Below are 20,247 nucleotides of genomic sequence, written 5' to 3'. Positions count from 1 at the left end.
ACGCTCCATATGGCTCCATATCCCATGTTTGATCCCTGGTCAGGGAACTAGATCCCACAGGCCACAACTAAGACCATGTGCAGCCAAGTAAATATATAAATAAATATTTTTTAAAAGATCGTGTCTGAGGCTGTAGAAACAGCTATAACAATAAGAGCATCACTACAGAAGGATTCACATGGAATCCAGTTCAGCCACAAAACAGGCTTTGTGAACTTTTAGCAGGAACTCCACAGATAATCTGCAATTGAACCCCTAGATGTTGGATTAGTGGTGTGTTTCAAAACCATATAAATATAAGGAGAGGGGAGGCTAGCGTTTATTTCCACATTTACTATTTTCTATCTTATCTTTCCAGGTGGCGCTAGTAGTACAGAACTCGCCTGCCAATGCAGGAGACATAAGAGGCCCTGGTTTGATCCCTGGGACCGGAAGATTCCCTGGAGGAGGGCATGGCAACCCACTCCAATACTCTTGCCTGGGAAATCCCATGGACAGAGGAGCCTGGTGGGGTACAGTCCATGGGGTCGCAAAAGAGTCAGACATGACTTAACGACTAAACAACAACAGCATTTAATAAATTACATAATATATTCAACACTTTGTTATAAAATAGGCTTTGTGTTAAGTGATTTTGCCCAACTGTAGGCTAATGGACGTGTTCTTAGCACATTTAAGGTAGGCTAGGCAAAGCTATCTGGAGAAGGCAATGGCAAGCCACTCCAGTACTCATACCTAGAAAATCCCATGGATGGAGGAGCCTGGTAGGCTGCAGTCCATGGGGTCGCTACAAGTCGGTCGCGACTGAGCGACTTCACTTTCACTTTTCACTTTCACACAATGGAGAAGGCAATGGCAGCCCACTCCAGTGTTCTTGCCTGGAGAATCCCAGGGACGGCAGAGCCTGGTGGGCTGCCGTCTGTGGGGTCGCACAGAGTCGGACACGACTGAAACGACTTAGCAGCAGCAGCAGCAGGCAAAGCTATGATGTTTAAGAGTATTAAATGCATTTTCAACTTATGATATTTTCAACTTATAGTGGGTTTGTTGGGGCATAACCCCATCGTGAGTCAAGGAAGATCTGTAGACAGGCTGAGAGAAATCCGTTTCTTGTATCAAAAGGCACTTACTTCCCCTCCATAATCAGATGTGATAGATGAATCTACCCTGTGCAGCCAGATAACAGATGAGGGAAAGTGTCTCCTTCTATGATCTGCCAAATAACATACGAGAACAAAAAGCTGGAATTAGAATATCAGTATTTTGACACCCCAGTGAATTAATACATCTAGGCATTAGCATCAATGTCTGCTAACATCAAAAAAAGAACAGAGAACCCTGCTCAATATCTTGTAACAACCCATATGGGAAAAGAACTTGGAAATAAAAAGGAGATATATATATGTGTGTGTATATATATATAAAACAATCACTTTGCTGTACACTTGATACTAACACAACATTGCAAATCAACTCTACTCCAATATATAAGGTAAAAATTAAATTTTAAAAAGGAATGGAAATGAGACATTGTGTGTCCTCTGATGAAAGAATGCAGAGACACCCATAGGCTTGCCAGAGGGATCACCTCGGTGGCTGATCAAGCCTTTGAGTCCAACTGTCACTTTGCAGGGAATTCAGGCGACAGAGAGAAATGCTGAGCTGCATCCAGAGCATGCAACCAACGAAATCCAGATGGAGAAATTTACATATCAACCTGTCACGATCTTCAATGTACAAAGTGCATGGAAAGGAAAGGATGAAGGGGAAACCCATAGATTAAATAGACTTCAGAGATATAGCAAGTTGTTTTTTTTTTAAAGAAAGACCTTCTATAATGTTTAGATATGCCTAAGTGGATGACAAATTCAAGGAAGTAACTCATGTATGGATCGTAACATCTTTTTCTTATTTTTTGGCCAGCCTGTGAGATTTTCGTTCCCTGACCAGGACCCTCGGCAGCGAAAGTGCAGAGTCTTAATCACTGGACTGCCAGGGAATTCCTGGAAGTAACTACTCTAGAAATCAAGAATTGTGGTTACTTTGGAGGGAAGCCTGGGGCGATGAATGGGATGAGACACGTGGAAGGCAACTGGGGGTTCCTGGCCAAGTTCTTCTTTTTGACTCGGGTGAAGTTTTAAAAGATGCATGGCTTTATAATAATTCACTAAGTTATAAGTTTGTGTGGTTCACTGTTGCTGAGCTTTATTTTACAGTTAAAAATATCAGGGGCAGCACTCTACAGTTTATCTGCAGGAGGCTTCAAGCTTTGGTACCCAAAGCAACAGTCAAGGAGTCAATGACTGGGATCCTTCGAAACCTTCACCATTTCACAGGTGCCATCTTTTCACACAGCATCACGAGGAAGGAGACCTTGTAGCCCAACACAGGAGGAATAACAAGAGATTTGAAATGAGATGGACTTAGGCTAAGGCCTGCTGTCTGCACTTTTTACTTGTTGCCTTCTACCTTATAGCCCCACTGTTGTGTAAATTCCCCAATCCCAAGGAGCTTCAATTTCCTTGTGTATCAAATAGGGATAAAGTGTTGTGAGGATTAGATGTGTATGCAGTAGTATACAGTAGATGCTCAAGTGATGCTATTACTAAAATTATTCCTACGAGTCAAAGAAGAGGTTGTTGAGGTTCTAGGACCTGGGAAGTTTGTGTCAGTCCACTGCCATGCTGGGTCGTCATTCTAATTGTTTTCACACTTGCTCTAAGCCCAGTGGTCTATTTTCCTCCTGTGCTCTGCCTGATTCAGGAGGACAGACCCACACAGGGAAACCCGGGGTCACACCTGGGAGCGTCTGACCCTTAGGGTGTCCTTCCCTGGAGATATGATGTAGGAGATTCATGAGTCACTCTGTCAGTGACAAGGTCAATGGCAAAAACTTGACTTTCCCCACCTGGGAGGTGTGGGCTCATCAACAGGAAGCCTCCTGCTCGCCAGGCTCCATCTTCAGCCAACACTGCTGAGACCACCAGAACCTGTCCACCATCCTGACACCCAGGATGTCACCTGGGTGACATCCTCCTACTGCAGGGGATATTTGGAAGTGTCTGGAGATTTCTGTTGCTGTTGTCATAATTGAGAAGAGGCTACCAGCAGCTAGTGGGAAGAGACTAGGGAGACAGAACATTTCACAGCTCCTCATAGCAAAGAATTATTAGGTCCAAAGTGTCAATAGGGCCAAGGTTGAGAAACCTGATCTAGAGGGAGATGGGCAAGGGGACTGTGATCTGCAACCTTTAGGGCCTGCCTGGGCACCCTGGCATGTGCCCATTGTATAGACAGAATGCTTGAGGCTATGAGAGGTTATAGTGAAAGTGAAAGTGTTAGTCGCTCAGTCATGTCTGACTCTTTGTGGCCCCATGGACTGTTGCTTGACAAGCTCCTTTGTCCATGGAATTCTCCAGGCAAGAATACTGGAGTGGGTTGCCATTTTCTTCTCCAGGGGATCTTTCCAACCCAGGGATGGAACCCGGGTCTCTTGCATTGCAGGCAGATTCTTTACCATCTGAGCCACCAGGGAAGACCCAATGAGAGGTTATAGGACTTGCCCCAAAGGGTTTTCAGACACTAAGGTTCATTCTGTGTTTAAAGACCTATCTCAGAACGTCCTGATAATTGGGGTTTGTGGGAACCCTTTAAAATAAGATTTTCAAAGAACAAGGTGAGCCACAAAAAGGGGGCAATGGTTTCCCCCTGTTTTGTGAGTTGCTCATAGCCCAGACTTTCAGTGGTTGCCCATTCCTGACTCTGAGAATCAGTCCTGCTCCTTGGCCAAGCATACAAGCCCTCTGACATCCAGGCCCTGTTCAGCCCTCCAATCTCACATCACAGTCCTCCCACCTTGGGCTCACTCTTTCAGAGTTTCCTCCACACCCCACATTGTTACGGCCATGCCTTTGTTCACGTTTGCCAAATGTGGTAGGTACTCATTCTGCCAGATGATTTCAGGGGGATAAGAGAATGACCATTTTTCACCTGAACATTAGATTTTCATTTTAATGTGTATTAGAAAAAAAGAACCTAAAAAGCAACCCCACAATAGTGTGTATCCTTTTTTTTTTTAATTAATTGTTTACATTTTTAAATTGAGGTATGGTGACTTGGGCTTTCCAGGTGGCACTAGCAGTAAAGAACCTGCCTGGTAAAGAACCACCGTAGGAGACGCGAGTTCTATCCTTTGGTGGGGAAGAACCCCTGAAGGAGGGCATGGCAACCCATTCCAGTATTCTTGCCCAGGGAGTCCCACGGATGGAAGAGCCTGGCAGGCTACAGCCCATAAGGTTGCAAAGAGTCAGACACAACTGAGGCAACTTAGCACACATACATACTTGACTTACAATATTATATTAGTTTCAAGTGTGCAACACGGTGACTCAATACACCACACAAAGGTATTATAATATTATTGACTATATACCCTGTGTTGTATATGACATCCCTGTGACTTATTTATTTTATATCTGGTAAGTTGTACCTCTCAATCCCCTTCACCTACTCCATCCATCCCCCACCATTCACCCTACCCCAGCCCACCTCCCGTCCCCAGCAGCCAGTAGTTGGTTTTCTGTATCTGTGAGTCTGTTTCATTTGTGGTTTGTTTTTTAGGTTCCACATATAAGTGAAAACATACAGTATTTGTCTTTCTCTGTTTGACTTATTTCACTTAGCATGATACCCTCCAGGTCCATCCATGTTGCTACAAATGGCAAGACTCATTCTTTTTTTTTTATATTCTGGAAAAATACAGGACAGTTCTTTATTAGGACAGATTAAGAAGACTCATTCTTTTTTATGACTGAGTAATATTCCAGTGTGTGTGTATGTGGTGTGTGTGTATATGCCACACCTTCTTTATTCATTCATCTGTCAATGTGGTGTACCCCTTTAAAACAAATGCATTCAAAGAAATAGTCAATTAAAATATTATCTAAATATTGTATAGGTGGCAGTCAGAGGAAGTACCATTCATGAAAGTGATATACACTGACCTGAAATATGTTTTTGCCCTTTCTCTGTCTTCATGCTTTTTTTCCTGCCTGACCCTCCCATCTCCCCAGCTGGCCTCCCTGTCTCCTCTTCCTTGGCATCCCTTGCCCAGCTGATGCTGACCCCTCCTTGAAAACACAGCTCAGGCTTTCACTCCTGCAGAAGCTTCTCTCACCCCCACCCACTCCTCGAATCTAAGCTGGGTCAAGCATTTCCTCTGTGAATTCCAGGAGGTGGGACACCCAGCTCAGTGAACTCTGGAGTAAAACTGCCTGGCGTGGCGCGGGCTGGAGCGGAGGCCCTAAGGAGTTGTAGTTGTTGAACCGCGGGCACAAAGCACTTCTTTTTACCGTGAGGCTCCTGTCTGGGGTTTAGCCTGTCCTGAGAAATGAGCTCCAGACCAAAACAAAACTTTAGTAACAAGCCAGGACTTGAGAGCAATTCGACTTCAGCTCCACATCCACCCTGCACGGGCACCACCACCGTGAGGCACTGGAGCCGGACCTGGTCTCTCCAGGCCGTCACTGTGTGCCCGGAAGTCTCTGAACTCGGTGCTGGGAGGCCCGGATCTATTGCGTTTGGCCAAATCAGTTTCCTCTCTGAGCTTCAGTGTCCCCCTCTGTAAAGTGGGAGAGGGGAGTAAAACCCACTTCCCAAGGTGACTGGGAGTTTCGCCCTGAGTGAACAGCTGCAGAAGTACTTTGGAATCCATAAAAGGCTTTTGAATGAATGGAAAGGGTTGTTATTTTTAAACTCATAAATGAGGACAGCCAGTGCTCTGGGGTTTTCAGTATGATGCTGTGTAACTAGAAGAACCGGATTGCACGTTCCTGCATCTGTACCTACATGCGTGCACACACGCACACACCCTGATTACCAAAGGCGGCTTTGAGGTCTCTCTGAGATCCAGCATATAGCCAGTAGCTCACAAAGGATGACTATGATCCTACAGCTTGGGAGGGGAAAGTCTGAGAGGAGAGACACATGATCAAGATCCAGAAAGAGATTCTTCCCTACAGAGTTGACTGCACTTGCTTGAGCAGCTCTTGTGAGCCAGGCCCTGGCAACAGGGAGACACAGGATGGGTCTCTGCCCTTGTGAGCATCTCTTCCAGCAGCGAGGACCTGCTGTGAATAAGCCATTCCATGCCCAGCGATGGCAGTGGATTCACTGCACCTGGGGAACCACCAGAATTCCCAGATATAGTCCACAAATCCTGGGGTGCCAGAGCTCCCTACAAGGCAGATGAGAAAGATTGTTTTAAGATGAAAGAAATGAAATACTACCTTACTAATCATCTTTTACAAGATTCACAAAAAATACAGAATGTCTTTTATTTTCCAGAGGCATTTTGAACTACCGAAGTGTTTGGGGAGAACAACAGATTAGCAGTGAACAATTGTGCTGTGCTCGGTTGCTCAATCATGTCCAGCTGTTTACGACCCCACGGATGGTAGCCCGAGAGGCTTCTCTGTCCATGGAATTTTCCAGACAGAAATACTGAAGTAGGTAGCCTTTGCCTACTCCAGGGGATCTTCCCGACCCAGGGATCAAACCTGCGTCTCTTGCATCTTCTGCATTGGCAGGTGGATTCTTTATTAGTGCACCACCTGGGAAGTCTTGGCAGTGAAAGGCACAGCTAAATCATGCGCCCACCTTAAGGCTAGAACTGCGTCTGGTGCTTTCCAGCATCACTCCAGGTGGAGCAAAGTGTTCTGCACAATGGTCTAAGCTACCAGCAAATGCAGGGTCAACATGAGCACAGTCCGACAGCCAGCAAACACTGCCTGCCAGGTGCTAGACTGGGCCTGGGGGTTGGAGGAGGGTGAGAGCCTGTTTGCAGCGAAGAGTCAGGAAGGCAGACGGTGATGATGCCTGATGCTGGGATGGCCTCTGCCTGGGCTGGGAGCCACAAGGGAGACCTGCACCGAGGAGGCCATCCAGGCCCATGATGGGACCAGCTCCGTCCCCGCCAGCCATGACCTCCTCTGAAGCACATTCTTGGGGCCATCAACAGAGCCGCAGGAGAGCCAGGGCCTGATTCTAGGACTGTGGGTCCCTACAGTTCACACTCTCCCACGTCTTTTAGCAACTCTAGACCAAACCAGTTACTCTGTTTCTCCAAATGCCTGGCACAAGGAACTCAGAATACTGTTGTTGAATGAAAGATTAGAAGACTATTCCATACTTATAGAAGACCACATACCTTAAACCCTGCATCTCAAGAGTTATGTGTGGCTCTAATTTAGATCTCATTATTTGAGCATTTCTGTTAGGCACTTCTGTATGCTCTTATTAAAATTATGATTAGTATTTGGAGAAAATATATAATGCATACAAAAGATGTATCCACCATATATGTAAATTATGAAATACAGTTTGAAAATGAATACCTAAGTCAAGAACAGAGCATTTCTACTGCTGCTGTGTCCGCCTGGGTGAGTCTTTCCTAGTGCCCTCTTGCAGACCATCAGACTTCTCATGGCCTTTCTACTGAACTTTATATTTCTTATTCCCTTTGTTTTTTTAATGTCTTCATTTCAAATGAATAAGAAATAGTCTGTTACTTAGTTTATTTTGTTTTCTTTGGTTTGCTCTTCATGAGAAGGTGTCCTACTCCATCAAATTTTACACAGCGTGCTTTCTTTACTCCAGTAGTCATATACGGATGTGAGAGTTGGACCATGAAGAAGGTTGAGTGCTGAAGGACTGATGCCTTTGAACTGTGGTGTTGGTAAAGACTCTTGAGAGTCCCTTGGGCTGCAAGGAGATCAAACCTGTCAATCCTAAAGGAAATCAATCCTGAATATTTATTGGAAGGACTGATGCTGACGCTGAGACTCCAATACTTTGGCCACCTGATGCAAAGAACTGACTCATTGGAAAAGACCCTGATGCTGGGAAAGATTGAAGCCAAGAGGAGAAGGGGGCAACAGAGGATGAGATGGTTGGATGGTTGGATGGCAAACTCAACGGACATGGACTTGGTAAAGGACAGGGAAGCCTGGTGTGCTGCCGTCCATGGGGTTGCAAATAGTTGGACATTACTGAGCAACAGAACAACTCATTCATGCCCCTTGTGTTAATATATGATCATTGTTATTCATTCACTTGTGAGCGGACATTATGCTTGTTCCAGTTGTTGACCCTTATTTCCAATGCTGCTATGAACACTGTGTGGAAATTTTCTGGTGTACACAAGCAGGCTTCATCTAGGGTATATATACCAAGAAGTGGATTGCTCAGTTGTAAGGTTCTGACTTGGCCCAGAATACTCTCAACTCTTGCCCCTATAACTCCTATGAAGTCCATCCCTCTGTGCTCCATTTCCAGAACAATGACTTGCCATTACTTCCTGTCTTTAGGACTTAGATCAAACCTGGAATGCCTATCTTCCCCTCTTCCATCTCCTCTCTTCTCTTTGAAGTCCAGCTCAGAGCTCCACCTCTCAGGCTGACGACCAGTCTCCTCTGCATATTTTGGATTTGGGGAGGAAATAGTCAGTGCTAAGCTCCAGCTCTGCTGTCTCCTGGCCTTGTGATTTAAAAATATTTTTTTCATCTATGTGGTCCTCAGATCCGCATCCCTAAAGCCGAAGGGAAATGCTACCACTCCTGCGTGTTTACTGGTGCCAGGCTTACATGATGTACAGTCACGCCGCAGTTAATACAATGGCTGTGGTTAGGATCATACGCTTTGGAATGAGATCATTGTGGGCTTGAGGATTAAATGAGTCAATGTATATAAAAGACTTAGCACAATGCCTGGCACATCAAAAATGTGAAGTAATTTCTAACCATTGTTAACAATCACACCCCTACGAAGGAGTCACTATTTTTATTTATTTATTTATTGGTCACATCATACGGCATGCGGGATCTTAGTTCCCCGACCAGGGATTGACCCTATGCCCCTTTCAGTGGAAGCGCAGAATCTTAACCACTGGAGCGTCAAGAAAGTCCCAGTTCCCAATTCACAGATAACGACACCAAGACACAGAGATTATACAGCTTGTCCAATTTGAACTCTAACAAGAAGCCCAAGCCCCTAATTGCAGTTTGGAGATGCGAGCCCCAAAACAAATATTAATATCACCTTTTGGATATTTGGCCAAATCACTTTGACTTCTGTCTGAATCTCTGTTTTTCTCTCTCTGATGATAAAAACTTTCAGATGCAAAAGACTGGCCATTTTTGCATCTGGTACTTTCCTGGAATAGCTGGGGCAAAAGGAGGCATTTAAAAACGATCGAGATGGTTCATTCAGGGGGAATCTCCTTGCTAGGAACTATTGCCTCTCTCTGTCTTTCTCTCACCTAAAAATCCTCAGTTTTATGAAGTAATAAACCTAAACTGTAAACATGTTTTTCAATTTCACCACCATCTGTCTGGTGAGTCATAAAGCTCCCTGAAATGAGGTAGGAACGAGGACCATCCTGTCAATGAAAAGATTAAACTTCAGGTTTTAAAGTGGTAAACGAGTTACCAGAAACCTTTAGACCATTCAGTTTTTAAAGAACAAACGCCCTGCCCTGTGTTTCTCTGACCCACTTACACAGGTACCCCAAGCACTCGTTAACAGGATTCGGTGTTCTTTCAACTCTGCCCTTAGAGGCAAGGATTTTATTGTATGTATGTTATTTTAAATCCTGATAAAATACACATAAAATGTATCATTTTATATATTTATTTATGGCTGTGCTGGGTCTCTGTTGCTGCACGCGGGTTTTCCTCTAGTTTTGAAGTGCAGGGGGCTGCTCTCGAGTCGCAGTGTGCAGGCTTCTCATTGCGGTGGCTTCTCTTATTGGGGAACTGGGCTCCAGGGTGCTACAGCTTCAGCAGTCGTGGCTCATGGGCTCCAGAGCACAGGCTCAATAGTCGTGGTTCATGGGCTTCGTTGCTCGATGCCATGTGGGAACTTCTCAGATCAGGGGTTAAACCCGTGTCTCCTGCATTGGCAGGTGGGTTCTTTACCACTTGGGAAACCCATTTTACATGGCAGCTCAGGCAAACTAATATAGAAGGAGAGGAAGCAACAGGTTATCATGATAATTACATAGGATATTTCTTGTTTAAGGAGGATCTATAGCACTGTAATGATCACATTCAATAGAATTATGTTACTTGAAAAAAAAATAGTTGCTTATCAGGAGATTATTCTGATGTGGCAATACACAAATGTTTTCAAACAGCTGGTACCTTGTAAAAGGAGGCTCTTGTAAACAGGATATTCCTGTTGGCATGGGACTGCATATTTGCTTAGAAAAACAGTGCCCTGTTTCTGCAACAGTCAACCAATGCAAACAAGGAAATATTGATGGAGAAATAAGAAAATCTATACATCATAGAAAATCCCCTGGACATGAATGTAGACAAGACCAGCTGAAGAGTGACAAAAGATGTCTGGCAAACAGAGCAGCTTGCCCTTTGAAATGTTTGACGTTTTCCTGGAAAAGTCACACTCAGGTGGTTTGTAGAGGAAAAGCATAGAATGTCAAGCGGGAAGGGAGCTTAGGGATAATTTCATCTATCTACCCAATTGTCCTGGTTGAAGAAATGGAAGCCCAGAGAGGAGAAGGGACTTGCCCAGAGTCAACAGCCAGCTAAGATTTCTGAGTTCAGCTTTCCTCATTCCACGTCCACAAGCCCTTCCTTCTCTGCCATCCTTTCTTTCATTCTTCTGCATCTCTCTCTTTGCCTGCTTCCTCGCTGAGTTGTTTGAGTGCATGAGGGGAAAAAAAAAAAAAAGTGCTTTCTACCTGCCAATGAACCCTCCTCACTGCTCTCACCATCCCTGGGATCTTGGCAGGGTGGGCTTTATGCTCTCTCCCACTGACCTGGGAGTGTCTGAGAATTATTCCAAGTTATGTCTGTGGAGTTGACAGGCAGAGTGACACCCTTTTCCCCCAGCACCTGATTTATTGAACCAGGGTTGGCGGGGAGTAGAATGCCCAGGAAAATCTTTTCTCCCTGGCTCTCTCCATCCCCATGAAGACATCCACAGAAACCCTTTACCTCGTGACAGGTAGGAGGGGAGGGGGGCAAGCACATCACAGCATCTAGCACAAACCACACCACACACTGAGCCCTTACAGCACACACAGACACAAAGCCCCCGGAGGAACGTGCCAAGCCCCTGAGGAGTCCAGATGTACGGACATGTGGAGGGGGAGAGAGAATGCGCTTCATTCCTGCATTTGACTCCAGCTCTGTCCTAACCCTGGGTGGGTTCCTGAACTTCTCGGAGCTTCCATTTCAGCATCTGAACACGGGGTGCTAGGAGGATCTGATGAGATGATGCAACAAAAACGCTGGGTCCAGGGCCTACTACTGATGAGTGGTCACCCATGCTGCTGTTTTTATATGAACTGCCGCTTGTCTAGGTTTATGATTATCTATACTTTGGACTTTGGGGGCCAAGGAGACCAAGGCTAATGGGATCTGACAGGCTCACTGTGCCAGCCTCCTGACTAGTCCCTCTGCCTCTATTCCCTCTCCCACCCCCAACCCCCCACTCCACCTGCCCTCCCAAGGATCTCACTGAAGGGTCAATCTGTTCATGTTCTTCCTTGCACAAGAAACTCCTTCAGCTGCCCTTCATTTCCAGGATCAAGTCCAAACTCTGAAGCTTGGACACAAGCCCACCATCAGCTGTGCCTGGCAACCCACCATGCTCAAGTCTCACAAATTTGCTCATCGCTCTCTAAACAATTGTTGCTTTTTTACCCCGCTATGTCTTTGCACAAACTTCCCCTGCCTCCTGGTCCACTCCTCTTGATCTAGTCTCGTGGTTCTCAAAGTGTGGTCCTTGGACCTCAGGGACAACCACATCATCAGGGAACTTGTCAGAGATGCAAATCCTTGGGCCCCACCCCTGACCTACTGAATCAGAGCATGGGGGCCAGCAATGTGGGTTTCAGGAAGTCCTCCTGGGGATTCTGACACATGCTTCAGTTTGAGAACCGCTAACTAGTGAAAACATACTTTACGTGGGCTTCCCAGGTGGCACAAGTGGTAAAGAACCCACCTGCCAATGCAGGAGACATAAGAGACACAGGTTCAATCCCTGGGTCAGAAAGATCCTATGGAGGAGGGCATGGCAACCCACTCCAGTATTCTTGCTTAGAGAATCCCATGGACAGAGGAGCCTGGCGGGCTACAGTCCATATGGTTGCAAAGAATCAGACGTGACTGAAGCAACTTAGCATGCACACACGACTAGTGGAAACATACTTTTCCAAGCTCATGTGTTGTTGTTGTTTGGCTGAACTGGGTCTCTGTTGCTGTGCACAGGCTTTCTCTAGTTTCAGGGAATGGGGGCTACCCTTCACTGTGGTGTGCAGGCTTCTCATTGTAGCAGCTTCTTTTGCTGCTGAACACATGTGCATGGGCTTCAGTAGTTGTAGCAGACAGGCTTAGTTGCTCCACAGCATGTGGAATCTTCCAGGACCAGGGATTGAACCTGTGTTCAACTGTCAGGCCGGATTCTCAACCATTGGACCACCAGGGAAGTGTAGTTATTGCTTTTAAAGGATGTTCTTCCAACTCCCTGCCACCCTTTACAAAGAGAATGCTTCCTTCTCCAAAGCCGTTCAAAGTGTTCCTCGAACTCTGGACACACCTTCCAGCGCTGCTGATCACATCTAGTGGCTACAAGTGTTCTCTCTTCACATTCATGTCCTGCATTAGCCAGGAGAGCCTTGAGACTGGGGACCTGGTCACACTGAAGCCTGTGTCTGCCCCAGGGCCCAGCATAGGGCCCGAAACATGTGATCAATGTGGCTACGAACCTTCATATCCTAAGGATCTTCACTGTAGAACTTAGATTTGCCTACATTTACAAAGCACATTAAACTCTATAACCTGGCCCAAGTTCAGCAGCATGGGACGACAAGGGTTTCTAATACTCATCAATCTATGATTCATGAACTTTGCCTCTCCCTCCCAGACATTCAGTCCCTATCTCCCCTCTTCACCCTGCACATAGCCAGAAAGTCACTCCTATATTTTATTCACATACTTGTGCCTTCAATTTCCTCATATACTTGTGGCAGGTTAGTTTTCTTTTAATGTTTAATTGTGGTGAAATACACATAAAACTTACCATCTTAACCATTTCAAAGTGTGCAGTTCAGTTGAATATACTGTTCAGTGAATATACTGTTGAGTGTATTCACTCTGACATAGTTTAAACGGGGAAAAAGTAATGATTTAAACTACTAGGAAACAAACAAAATTGGTAATCTAAGGATATTCTCACATCCACAATGAGATTTGGAACTCTCTGAGAGGTGTGCACACTCCATTTTGAGAATATTAGTCACAGATAACATTTATTAAATGTTTAGTAAGCTCCAGCCACCATGCTAATTGCTTTCAAGCATCTCATTTAATAGTTACACCAAATCTAGGAGGCAAATATTATTATCATCTTCACATTACAGAAGAAGCTAATACAGAGAGAAAAAAGAGTGATTCTGCAAATGAGCTGTGGCTCTCTGGATTCAGACCTGCTGTGCTAAAGTATCTGGCACTGCCCAAATCCTAGGTTGGCCTTCTAGAAATCCCAAAGTCCCTCCAGAGTACAGCTGTGCCCCTTGCTTCATCGTTAGCTAGTCGGTCTTTGCATCTGTGGACCATGAAAGAGCCATGCAATCTTCTCTCCAGTCAGGCCGTTTCCCTGCCATTCAGACTGAGCCTTTGCTTAGCCTCATGGAAGCATAATCCCTTACCTGAAACTGGACCAGAACTGAAATTCTCCATCTGTCACTTGGTACCTCTGTGGCCTAACACACTTTGCTTCTCCTGCTAAGCCTCAGTTCTTTCCCGTGTAAACTGGGAATAATGTAGCATCACCATCTCTTACCTAAAACCCTCCAGGCCAGCTGCGCCTCAGAGCTCAGCGTGTTTCAGATTTTAGAAAGGTAACAAGCCTACCTACTGAGTATTATGTAACATCCCTTGGGAGTCGGCAACAGTATTCCCAAATCAAACACTGTACTGTTTTTGCAGCAAAAGTCTAAACAGTCACACTGAGTGGGATAAGGACTCACATTTCAAGTTAGAATTTGACCACTAAAGAAGTTGCAAAAGTGTTTTTGCATTTGTTAAGCATTCTGGGATTTGGAATGGATATTATGGATTAGAACCTGTCTTAGAAGGTGACCTCAAGGACTACACACACTCAAAGAACAGGCAGATCCTTTTGACAGGAGGAACAGATACCACTGGAGGACCTGAAGATACTTAACAAAATGCAGCTCTTCACTTCTTCTTCCCTTTTCCAAGTCCTACATTTTCCCTCAGCTCCTTCCAAACTGTCTTCTTTGATTTTCCTGTTGATGACCCACTTCCTCACGGTGCTCCTCCCAGACCAAGACTTGCTTTCTTCATAGCCTCCTAACCAAAATCTCTCCAGAAAAGCACTCCTCTGATCTCACCCTTCAGCTTAAAAATGTCAGCTTGTACCTCCTCCAGTCAGCTGGCCTGTGGCATCATTTAGGGCTGTTGGAGGTAAGCTATTACTAAATTGGGTGCTTTCTTGCAAAAGCATGGTCACTTAGAACCCACATTTATCTAGAAAGATGAATAGGACCACTCTCTCACCAGAAACCCCAAACATCCCTCTTTTGCTGATAAAGGGTTGAGAGAGGGACTTCCCTGGTGGGCAGTGGTTAAGAATTCACCTGCCAATGCAGAGGACATGAGTTTGATGAGAATCCTACATGATGTTGGGTAATTAAGTCTGTGAAGCCCACCTACTCAAGAGCCCCTGCTCGGCAACAAGAGAAGTCACCGCAGTGAGAAGCCTGCCCCCCACCCCCCTACGCCGAGGCTAAGAGTAGCCCCTCCTCTCCACAACTGCTCATCCCGGTGCAGCAACGATCCCCCAGTACAGCCAAAAATAAACCGATATATCTTTTTAAAATGGTTGAGGGAGGGTGAACCAAGAGCTGATGAGCCAGCTGGGCTAATCTCTTGGTCTTCTAGGGATAGGCCAACTCTAGGTCCTTTCCGAGTCCAGCACTTGCTAACAGTCAGGGTATGACCACACCAGGGGCAGGGGATGCCTGCGGAGTACATGGAAACGTGGCGAGGGCAGACGCAAGGCCTCCGTTGTGGACCTACGTCAGTTTGTAGAGTGATGTTGTTGCCTGGATGACGATACGGCCCCCATGGGATGGAAAAGGCTCTTCCCTGATCTAAGCCATCATTATGTGGGTCCTGTTCTGGCCACAGACACCACGTGGGTAGTCAGGCCTCTGTTGTTATTTCAGCCTCCGGGGTGAAAACATCCGAACAGTGGAATCTTTTTTGTTCCTGGCTCCAGATCATTCCGTGCAGACTTCGGACGCACCGTTGTTCGTCTCCACCTAACACCACACCAAGCAGAAGGGCCTCCTGCGGCGCATCCACTCTTCTTCCTGTGTTTCTGGCTGGTTCACAGCTGGCACCTTTGCCGCCATTTTGGCAGAGGCCCAAGGCCTAGAAAATGAAGGAACCTAGCAACCGCAGGGGACATAGCCCTGCTGGGTGAGGCTGGTGGAGGGAACATCGTGCTGGTGGGAGGTGGGGCCTGAGTCGAGCTAGCCAGCCTGGGATAACAGAAGTGGGGAAGGAGAGGCTGCCAAGGGGCTGGGTGGCAGCCAGCACCGGCCTCAGCGGCTGCTTGCGCCCCTCGTGGCGGCCTCAGGAACTGCAGGCCGAGGTCCAGGCTGATTATTATTGTTGATTTCACCAGCTTTGATGATGCCTGAGTTGGCCTCTTCGGAGGAATGTAGACCTGTCTGCACCCGAAAACCAAAACCAAGTCCAAGAGGCGTGGCCGAGGTGCTGGCGGAGAGGCCCCATCTCACTTGGGCGGACACGGATGTCTGGAACGAGGCCTGGCAGAAGGGCCCGGGAGGTGGCTTCAGACCCAGGGCCAGCCATGCCGCTTTCCCATGTGTGCAGACGTTGGCTTCTCTAGAATGAGACTCCAGGGAGAGAAGACGTCTCTCGGAGAGAGAGAGCCGGAAGCTTTACCCCCTGTGTGCAGCCTCCTGCCCTGGGAGGCGGCAGCTCCAAAGAGCCTAAATCGAACTACTGCCGGGATTCTTAGTATTTGTATGAGATATTTAGAATCATTAGAACCCATCACCGACTACTGACCTGCCCAGTACTAGCCACGAGGAGGCTGTGGCTGTCGAGTACTTGAAATGTACTCCTAATTCATCAGTTTTCCGAGAATCAGTATGAAAAAGTAATTATTTTACTACTAAAAACGTTTCTGAAAGTGAAAGTCGCTCAGTCGTGTCGGACTCTTTGTGACCCTGTGCATTGTAGCCTGCCAGGCTCCTCTGTCCATGGAATTCTCCAGGCCAGAATACTGGAGTGGGTAGCCATACCTTTCTCCAGAGAATCTTCCCAACCCAGGTGTGGAACCCAGGTCTCCACATTATAGATGGATTCTTTAAGGTCTGAGCCACCAGGGAAGCTCCCCCGGCCCCCCACCAAAAAAAAAAGTTTGTATACTGAGCTAAATATATTTAAATTAATTTAACTTTTTTTTCCATTAAAAAATGTGGCTACTAGAAAATTGAAAATTACACTCATGGCTCCTGTTGTATTTCTATTGTTACACCCAACATGCCAACATTTCCAAGCTTGTCTTGCTCTTCTCTCTGACTGGAATGCTTTGCTTCCAGCAGGACATTGCTCTTTCTCTGTATTCAGATCTCGGTTCAGAGTTGTCTTGCTTGACTGCTAAACCGTCCCCCCCCCGCCCCAATCTTCCTTTCATCACATTATTCAGTTGTATTGTCTTCATAGCACTTTACACTCTTCTCAGACAGTGTTTACTGGCCCCCCTCCCAGCATCCCTCTAAAAAAAAAAAAAAAACCCCAAAAACCAACCCAGTCTCTCTTCATCCTTCGAACATAAGCTCCTTGAGATCTGAGACCTTGAACATCCTGGTCACTGTGGTCTCCTCGGTGCCCAGAGTAAATATTTGTTGAGTGAATGTTAGAGGCTCTTCTGAGGGGGATATCCTTCAAGTGCCTTTGTTTGCCTTCAAGATGGCCAAAGCCAAAATTCTAGTCTGTGTGCCTTAAACGGACGTTCTCATGGCTCCTTTGTTTCCCCTTTTCTGCTTACTCGTCCTGGGAAATGGAAAAGCAAATTTGAATTTGCATTACTGTCATAGTGCTTTCCTTTGTTGGCTTACGGTTGAGCTTCAAGGTTAAGAGTTCAGGCTTTTGTACTAGTTTGGGTTCTGCTCCTCAGCTCTGTGATCCTGGCTGGGTCACTGTCTCTCTCAGAGCCCCAGGGACCCCTAAGGGCTGATCTCTAAGGGTCCTTCCTGCCCAAACGTGAGGATTTGGGCATTTGGATTTAGGGCTCTGCTAAGGGCACTTCCCTGTGTCCTGCACTCCAAAGCCACTTTGCTGGTACTGCAGTTTCCATTAACCAACTGAAGGTGTCCTGGTTAATTTGACTTCCTGGCTAGGGGTCAACTAACAAAAGCATCCTTATTGAAAATGTGAATAGTATGCGAATTCATTTTCCAGCTCTAGAAAGTTACTTCATCAAATACAATGACACATTCTTAGAAAGTATTAAGGAGGCGTTGCTGTTTCCCTCTCAAATTTAAAACTAAATACTGGGAGTAAGTCAGAGACATCTTTGGGGGCCCTGGGTCAGTTAAGCACAGCTGTTGAACTTAAGGCAAGGGATGGCCTTCATCTCCAGGGCATTTGTTTTCTTGTGGGGAGAATAGGCGTGATATTACCCAGCTTCCAGGGGCATTGTAAGGATGAAAGAAGATACATATAAAGTGCTTAGCAAAGTGTCTGGCATACATCGAGTGCTCAATATCTAGTATTATGGTTGGCTGGGTCTCTGAACACTGCAGTGCGCTGAGCCCCACACTAAGGGAGGGCCAGTGCCAGGACAGAGCTGCCCCCACAATCCTGACCTGCCTCTGAAACCCTCTAGGACAAGCCACACCACTCCCTGGCCTCAGTTTCCTCTTAGGTGAGATAAGGCATCTGATTAATCTGTGTTTTTCACGCAGGTGCTAGAAGCAGCCCGGCTCTGGATGCCCAGGGGTCTTTATTTCAGTCAAACTTAAGTCTTAATCCCTGTTCTGGAAGGCCAAGCACCTCCTCTCCTGGACGGCCAGCTCCTTCCAGGGACCTCCCCAGGTGCTGGCGTCCAGCCCAGCCTAACTGCTGTTGTCAACCTGACCGTGTGTTTGCACAGCCGCTCCACGGCGGCCCCCACCCCCGAAAAGCAGTCCTGTGATGCCCTCTGGAGGAAGCAGGGCTCTCTTTCCTTTGCTGTCAAGCATTCAGCCTTGGGGTGGAGGGGGTGCCCAGGGATGGGACCCAGGTTCGGGCTGCAGAAACAAGAAAAAAGCATCGAGCCAGCAAACACATGCCAGCTCTGGGAGAGGTGGTCTGTTCTTTCTACTCCCACATCTCAGGCCCAGCGTGGGCCTCCTCTCTGGGCTTCCTGCCTCCAGACTTCCCCACTGATGTCCTAGGCCACCAAGGCTTCTGGTGTGAAGCTCCCCCAGGACGCCCATGACCCTATGGGGATGGCAGCTCCCCACACCCGCAGACTCACTTTCACAGCGATCCACTCTCCAGGACGGATTTATCAATTCGGTAGTGTGAGTGCAGCTACAGGAAGATTTACTTCCAGAGCCTCTTTTTCTATATATAGGTACATTCTCCAAAAATGATAAAACAAGAAGGCTGCCAAGTTTAATACACGTGTAATTAAATGTCTCAATGTAACCTTATATCAACTGTCTTTGCAGCTGGCCCTATAACTATATATAACTCATATTTAATATGCAATGTGGGTGAATTTTAATATGCACGATATGGTGTGAGGGTGGGGCCTTGGAAAAGAACCCTGCCTGGGGCCTCCAAGGCCTAACACATCCCTGTCCTTCACACCCTCTGCTGTAGCCATTCTGGAACATTTGCTGTTCCTCCCATGAGCTCACTTTCCCTGGATTCCAGGCCTTTGCCCCGGCAGTTCTTTTGTTTGGAACACCCTCTCCACCTTGACTGGCTGATTCCCATGACTCCCCCAATAGACTCTCGGGAGCCATTTCCTCTGAGAAGCTTTCTGATACCCAGTCAGAAACCCCTGCTGCAAACTTTCTTTTGTTCATGTCCGTGAGGAAAAGAACATGGTAGGAAGGCCCAATACCAATATCTTTTACCACCCCACTTGTATTTACATTGACCCTAACCACATTGGGCTTCCCTGGTAGCTCAGAGACGAAAGCATATGCCTGCAATGCGGAAGACCTGGGTTCGATCCCTGGGTAGGGAAGATCCCCTGGAAAAAGAATTGGCAACCCACTTCAGTATTCTTGCCTGGAGAATCCCATAGACAGAGGAGCCTGTTGGGCTACAGTCCACAGGGTCACAAAGAGTCAGACACGACAGAGTGACTTCACTTTCACTTTGACTACACTGAGGACCCAAACTGGGTCTGAATCACCCCTGTGTCCCTAGCACTTGGTTCAGTGTCTGAGTCATTCTTCTCATTGAATGGCTGGAGGATGGCCAGGGAAAAGGGTGATGAATGGATAGATGGGTCGATGGATGGGTGGATGGATGGATGGATGGATGGATAAATGGGTGGATGGGATGGGTGGATAGGTGGATATATGGAAAGTGCCAGCACTGTAGAACAGGAAAGGAGATCCATCATCTGGTGTCTGAATTTCTTCCTGGGTGCCCCTACCAACTGACAGTTTACGCTCTGCTGGATGTCTTCAGAGGGCAGTAAACATCTGACTCTTAGTCAGATGTCTACTGACTTAGTCTGTGATTTTGGCCATGTAGATTTCCCTCTCTAAGCTTGCCTTTTCATCTGTAAAATAGTCTCATAACACCTAGACCATAGGATCACATGGGGTTAAATAAGATGACTTACATAAATTGGAGGGTCAGTTTTGTCATTCGACATGGCTTTGGTTCAAATTCCATTCGGCAGCTACAAGAAGCTCCTTCCTCAAGTTGATCTAAAACTTTCTTTCTCATATTCCCCTGGCTCACTGACCACTCTGGAGTCTTGCATGCTAAGGAGGGCCAGGGCGCTGATATAACGAGGGACAGAAAAAGCAACAACACAGACATTTCCTTGAGCTGATTGCCCTGTCCTGCCCGAGCACTGGATCTCTACCCTGGACCAAAGGTACCAGAACAACCAGCGTCCAAGTTTAATGACATCCTGGAGTTG

This window comes from Bubalus kerabau, chromosome 4, assembly GCF_029407905.1.
Source record: "Bubalus kerabau isolate K-KA32 ecotype Philippines breed swamp buffalo chromosome 4, PCC_UOA_SB_1v2, whole genome shotgun sequence".
Taxonomy (NCBI): Eukaryota; Metazoa; Chordata; class Mammalia; order Artiodactyla; family Bovidae; genus Bubalus; species Bubalus kerabau.
This window is presented reverse-complemented; position numbering follows the sequence as displayed.